The sequence below is a fragment of the Anomaloglossus baeobatrachus genome, chromosome 1 (assembly GCF_048569485.1).
Source record: "Anomaloglossus baeobatrachus isolate aAnoBae1 chromosome 1, aAnoBae1.hap1, whole genome shotgun sequence".
NCBI classification, from domain to species: Eukaryota; Metazoa; Chordata; class Amphibia; order Anura; family Aromobatidae; genus Anomaloglossus; species Anomaloglossus baeobatrachus.
In genome coordinates, this window is record NC_134353.1 from 132,327,633 (window position 1) to 132,335,139 (window position 7,507).

Consider the following 7,507-nt stretch of genomic DNA (forward strand, 5'->3'; position numbering starts at 1 on the left):
ATACACACACCTGCCTACAGCCATATACACATACACACATTTGCGTACAGCCGTATACACATACACACATCTGTGTACAGACATACACACACCTGTGTACAGACGTATACACATACACACACCTGCGCACAGCCGTATACACATACACACACCTGCCTACAGCCATATACACATACACACATTTGCGTACAGCCGTATACACATACACACATCTGTGTACAGCCGTATACACATACACACATCTGCGTACAGCCGTATACACACACATATATACAGACACATATACAGATATAGTCACATAGAAGCGTATACATTTTTGAAAACTTTCACATACAAATAATCATACACATAGACACAATTCTATACACACACACACATACTGGGGGTGCTTTTTACTTTTGATGATTGGGGGACACTTCTTCTCTCCCGTGAGCCACAGATTTCATGGTAAATCCCTGTAGACTAAAGGACCTGTTGTGACGTCACGCCCATGTGATCAGAAGGGGCGGGGCCTCAGCAACGCAGCTGATAACAGAAAGAAACTCCAGGTGTCCTGGAGTTCTTTATAATAGAACCGGGGGTCTGAGGTAAGACCTCCAGATGGAGGGTTCAGGGGGAGAGGGAGGAAACATGGCCATGCCCACTAACAAAGCCGGTCATGCCCACTACCCAGGCAGGTCCTAGCCACTGGGATGTAGACGCAACCCTTGTCTGATGCTCCTCGGCTGGATGGAGGTAGCGCGCGCTGCATGACGTCATTAGAACACACGTGGCCGGGCACTGTGCACTGCGCGCGGCCGTGTCTCCTGCACTATGCGGCCGGTCAGCACTCTCTACGCCTGTCAGTGTACGAGGCCACATCACAGTACAAGAGACACGGCCGCGTGCAATTCACTGTGCGCGGCCATGTGTGTTGTAATGACATTATGCAGCAGGTGGGCAGCCCTCACAATAGCTGGGAGAGCAGCCTGGGGGGGCTCCCAGCCCCTGCCCTGTGTTGAGCGATGACGTCACCACGCTTGGACTCTGTGTCCTGCGTGAGCGCTATTATCAGCAGCAGTGCAGAGAGATCGTGCCTCCTCCGCACTGCCGCAGAGGTTAACTATATCGGCGCGCTGTGCACGCTGATATAGTTAATGGTATCGCAGCTCCAGGTGGGCCCCCTCTGAGCCCGGGGCCCGCGGCGGCCGCACCCTCTGCCCCCACCCCCCCCGCTCTAGCTACGCTACTGGTGTGATTCCAAGCAGTCAGACATGCTGTCACACAGGGTGGGGTCTGACTGTAATCAAATACAGACACTGGGACTTCCAGTGGATGGAGGAAGCAGTGTATATGCATGAGGGAAAATGAGTGGCCTCAGAAGTAGTGTCACGCCACGCGGAGACTGGTAAGTATAATGTGGCTGCTTTATTCTTATTTCCTTTATTTTTCCTTTATTTTTTTTAATTACCCAGGTGGCCAGATCCAGATAGTTACCTGAAGTTCCCTGAGAACTCCAGGCCCGGGATCGTTACACTTTTACTAGGGATCTCATGCAGATCCAGACTTTTACAGTATGGGTTCGCCCATCACTGCTTACAATACAAATCTCCAGTGTGGTCACCAGCCTATGTCCATTAGTGCCTATTTACATACCAGACTTTTGTCTCCTTGTCTCATCTATTTGGAAAACAGAGGAGACCCTAGCTCTTCAAAGTAGAAAAGTACAGTGTTGGGTAATATTTCCTCTGTGGTCTTCAGCACTTTCTTTGAGGGAAAACTTTACCCTCTCCTTGTCAGTTTCAGACACATAACCTTGTCGCATCACAAAACTTTTTCATGTCACACCAAATTTATGTACATCAACTCATTCAACATCTGTTTTAACCCATGACATTTACAGAGTGAAACCACGCCACCAAATATTAAATAACAACATATAAACATAAATGCAATCCATCACTCTCAGGGCAATGTGCCCAAATGTGTAAATGCTATCATAACTAGTGTTTTACATTGTGTTCCAGCCCACAAAATACAGAAAACTACATTCATTAAATGGGATATCCACTTTATGTGAAGTGGTCCCCAAAGTGTGTAAGCTACATACAGTTAGGTCCAGAAATATTTGGACAGTGACACAATTTTGGCGAGTTGGGCTCTGCATGCCACCACATTGGATTTGAAATGAAATCTCTACAACAGAATTCAAGTGCAGATTGTAACGTTTAATTTGAAGGTTTGAACAAAAATATCTGATAGAAATTGTAGGAATTGTACACATTTCTTTACAAACACTCCACATTTTAGGAGGTCAAAAGTAATTGGACAAATAAACCAAACCCAAACAAAATATTTTTATTTTCAATATTTTGTTGCGAATCCTTTGGAGGCAATCACTGCCTTAAGTCTGGAACCCATTGACATCACCAAACGCTGGGTTTCCTCCTTCTTAATGCTTTACCAGGCCTTTACAGCCGCAGCCTTCAGGTCTTGCTTGTTTGTGGGTCTTTCCGTCTTAAGTCTGGATTTGAGAAAGTGAAATGCATGCTCAATTGGGTTAAGATCTGGTGATTGACTTGACCATTGCAGAATGTTCCACTTTTTTGCACTCATGAACTCCTGGGTAGCTTTGGCTGTATGCTTGGGGTCATTGTCCATCTGTACTATGAAGCGCCGTCCGATCAACTTTGCGGCATTTGGCTGAATCTGGGCTGAAAGTATATCCCGGTACACTTCAGAATTCATCCGGCTACTCTTGTCTGCTGTTATGTCATCAATAAACACAAGTGACCCAGTGCCATTGAAAGCCATGCATGCCCATGCCATCACGTTGCCTCCACCATGTTTTACAGAGGATGTGGTGTGCCTTGGATCATGTGCCGTTCCCTTTCTTCTCCAAACTTTTTTCTTCCCATCATTCTGGTACAGGTTGATCTTTGTCTCATCTGTCCATAGAATACTTTTCCAGAACTGAGCTGGCTTCATGAGGTGTTTTTCAGCAAATTTAACTCTGGCCTGTCTATTTTTGGAATTGATGAATGGTTTGCATCTAGATGTGAACCCTTTGTATTTACTTTCATGGAGTCTTCTCTTTACTGTTGACTTAGAGACAGATACACCTACTTCACTGGGAGTGTTCTGGACTTCAGTTGATGTTGTGAACGGGTTCTTCTTCACCAAAGAAAGTATGCGGCGATCATCCACCACTGTTGTCATCCGTGGACGCCCAGGCCTTTTTGAGTTCCCAAGCTCACCAGTCAATTCCTTTTTTCTCAGAATGTACCCGACTGTTGGTTTTGCTACTCCAAGCATGTCTGCTATCTCTCTGATGGATTTTTTCTTTTTTTTCAGCCTCAGGATGTTCTGCTTCACCTCAATTGAGAGTTCCTTAGACCACATGTTGTCTGGTCACAGCAACAGCTTCCAAATGCAAAACCACACACCTGTAATCAACCCAAGACCTTTTAACTACTTCATTGATTACAGGTTAACGAGGGAGACGCCTTCAGAGTTAATTGCAGCCCTTAGAGTCCCTTGTCCAATTACTTTTGGTCCCTTGAAAAAGAGGAGGCTATGCATTACAGAGCTATAATTCCTAAACCCTTTCTCCGATTTGGATGTGAAAACTCTCATATTGCAGCTGGGAGTGTGCACTTTCAGCCCATATTATATATATATTTATAATTGTATTTCTGAACATGTTTTTGTAAACAGCTAAAATAACAAAACTTGTGTCACTGTCCAAATATTTCTGGACCTAACTGTATTATAACAAACTCATTGTGTGCTCACTGTCCCCAAGCCGCACTTCTGCTGAGGTCTGAGTGTTGTGACTGGAGCATTGACATTACATCAGCAGGTCATGTTCCAGCTCTAGTGCTCATGCAGAGGTTGACAACATGCAATCTCGAGCTCAAAAACTGGCTAGATTTGTGACATGCACTTTTGACGTGACGCCATTGCTCTAACTCACAACACTAGGACTGTAACAACAACCGAAAGCTGGAACCAGGAAGGGTAAATACCATGTAAGTTTATTTTATATGCTTTACTCACTTTGGAGACCACTTTACTAGAGCCGCATGTCCCCTTTATCAATCATTTCCCAACTAGAGGAGCACATTGACTTTCTATCACCTATAAATTCAAGATATATACTGTGGAGGTCATACATTGTATCAGAAATCCCTAGCACTTCCGGTCATCCGCCGCAGACCTCTCTGAAGCGTACCCCCGGCTTCATAGTGCGCATGACTGGAAGTGCTGGGAACTTCTGATCATGCCCACTGCCCGGCGTCTGAAGTTATAACAGCAGACACAGGTACGCACGTCACCGCTGATTACGCTAGGCTGTGGGCATTGAATAGCATGTTAGTGTAGCACCCACAGGGCAAGGAGTTAAATACTCGTCGCCGGGGCAGTAAAGGTGTTAAGTCAGGGGATGTCACGAGTGGCCCCGAGGTGTACAATAAGGGGGAGATGGATGGAGGATGGACGGGTGGAGAGGATGAGGGTAGAAGTGGATGAGGGTGAGGAGGATGATTGTCTCGTGACGCCACCTGTGGTATGCGGCCAGGAACTTAGCTGCTACTGCTGTCGCTGTCCTCCAGGGCAGATGGTCGTAGCAGCAAAGATGGTTCTTCTCCCCACAGGTGGAGTGGGCCCCGGGGAGGATGATGAGGGGAGAGGTAATGGCTGTCTGCACTAAAGCGTGGAGCGGCAGCGCCGGCAATGAAAAGGCTGACACAGTCTCTGCAGTTCCAGGTGGTTTATTCACAGTTCTTTAGGTTGCCCGGAAGACACTGGTCACCGCTGTGATGGGCCCCAGTCAACCCCGGATCCGTTAGAGGTCAGACTCGGTACAGTGGTCGGTGGGCCTTTCCTGTTTGCGCCTTTGGATATGGATCCCTGTGGCCTAAGGCTACTTGGGGACCCCGGTTCTTGACTTGTTTCCCGTCCCATATGCAGGTGCCGCGGGTCCGTGGTGGGGCCGGGCTTGGATCTCGACTCCGGACCCTATGTAGCACTGTGCTCCGGGAACTTTGGTGGCCAGGGGTGACATGCGATCCACCTGTCCCGCAGATTCTGATGATCCAACCTAAAGTATGGTTCACCCTAAGGTTCTGCACCCTGTGCTGCGCAATTAAGCTCTCCCCTCGGCGACCGTCTTGACTCCTGTGTCCCACCAGAGACACCGGTAAACCCGTCTGCTCCCTTCCTCTCCTGCTGGAGAACTGCTAACTGTCGTGTCGGCTCCTAACTCCCCCTGGTGGCTGCTCCCCCCTGGGTCCCAGAGGGTGGCTGCCCCCCATGTTTGGTGATTGCCTTAAAACCCGACCCTAGCCCGGTCCCCATTGGGGAGGGCAACCTGATTGTGCATTTGAATTTGTGTGTGTGGAACCGGCGGTACCGACCTTCTCTGGATCCAGGATAAGTACCGCACCTTAAGTGAGGTGCAGTACCTTGTGGCGACTGAAGCCTCAGGGGCGCCACATTTGCACACCCCTATGGGTGTACTGCTATGCTAGGAGGATGGAATGAGAGCAGGAACTAACGCCCTTGTGACTAGTCCCTGTGATGATTAGCATATCATAAAGGATCTTTAGGAATACTTTTTCTGAAGATCTCTTTATCTATGCTACTACCGTATGGCCTGGGACAGGTAGGCAGGTATTAGCAATATGCACTCAAAACTGCTCGTGGTTCTGGGTACATATTACACCTGACAGGTTCCCTTTGAAAAAAATTTCTGCTTTTTTAACCATATCAATTTTTAGCCTAAAACCAAACAGAATATGAGGATATTTAATGTGACCCTTCCATAGGTTATCCAGTTTCTGTTCTCAGGCAACAGCCATAAAGAGTAGGATAAATTGAAAATGTCTTTATGGATTGGGTTTCCAGGACTGACAAGCAACACGTCCATCTGCCAGCCTAGGGGACGAATGATGTAATGCCGAGACTTCGTGTAGAAATCAATAGTGCTGATTAACTATGAATACCGCTGTAGGGTGCTTCATCTTGAGTTGGTAAAGAGTTCTTCAAGTGAAGGGAAATATCATGCAATGATATCTAAAGAATTGTGTGTACCCAACATTGTGTGCTGAAGGCTGTTTACTGTATCATGAACTGGAAAGAAGAGGCAACTGCTTTAGATTGTAATCTTATAGTTACTCACTTTCAGCCATAAAGCTTATGCTCTAACAGATTAGGACCGAACTACATATTACCCTGTGAGTCAAGTGACTTTAATATCAACTGTTATAAGGTAAAATATGGTTCCACAAATGCAGTCACCTGGCCCCCTATAACCAATTGACCAAAGGTGTTCATATTCATTGCCTCCATTACTAGCCACCTCGTCTCTGCCCTTCGTAGTTCACTATGTTTTTCTTAGAATTGTAGTAAGGCCAGTTTCACACTTCTGTGTTTCACGGTCCAAGTTGTTGGACTGCAATGCTGGACTTGGCTTGGCTTCCTGACCAGAACTCGACAGGCTCATATATATCGGCATATAAAAAGTTGTCACATTTTGGTCTGGAGACCCACGACCAATCAGTTTATCACAGTCCATATTTATCCTGTAAAATATGTATGTCTGAAACTGGCATGAAACTTGATTATAACGAGGTATCTATTTTCTGATTCATGCACCCCTTGTTCATGACTGGTTAAGCCTCAGAAAACAAAGTGACATTGTAAATGTTATATTCTCCAAATGGGCTAAAATCAGCAGTGTGGACTCTAATGATCAGTATAAGGGAACCTGTCAGGTCCCCAGTGCACTCAGAGCCACAAGCAGTTCTGGGTGCATATTTCTATTCCCCCTGCCTAACCGTCCCTGTATCTAGTAGCAGAGATATAGAGATCTTTAGAAAAAGTATTTCTAGAGACCATTTATGATATGCTAATGAGGGCTGTGACTAGTCGCAAGGGCGTTAGTTCCCTGGCTAGTCAGCCCCCTTACGCTGTTATCACGCTATGTTTTATAATGGCCAGGATCATGGCAATGCAATACAAAGCTGCGCATGCATGTGGCTTTGTACCCCTTAGCAGTGAGCTTGGGTGTATGCACCCTAGCTTCAAAGACACTCGCTGCTCATGACCGAAAGTTGTCCACACAAACGGTCATGTGCACTACTCCTCTCTGAAGCTGGGACACATACGCCCAGCTTCTGAATAGTGCACATGACCGGAAGTGTGGGTGACTTCTGATCATGGGCAGTAAGTGTGGCGCCCCAGGACCTGGTCGCCACAACAGCATTTCCCCTCCAAAGGGTTAATGCTGAGCCTGGAGGTAATTGGGGAAATCATTGGCCAGTAAGTTCAACATCCAACGCAGTTTCTCCCTCAGGCCAGCAGGGGGAGCTCTGAACCTGGAGTTCCAGGGAGCATTCCTCAAGTCTGACCTGAGGGAGGAGTTAGTGTTCAGTCAGTGAGGAGAGAGCAGAGAGAGCAGACGCAGAGTGTGCAGTCTGGTGAACTGGGGCTGGAGCTGGTTAGCTCAGTCCAGGGAGGCCAGAGC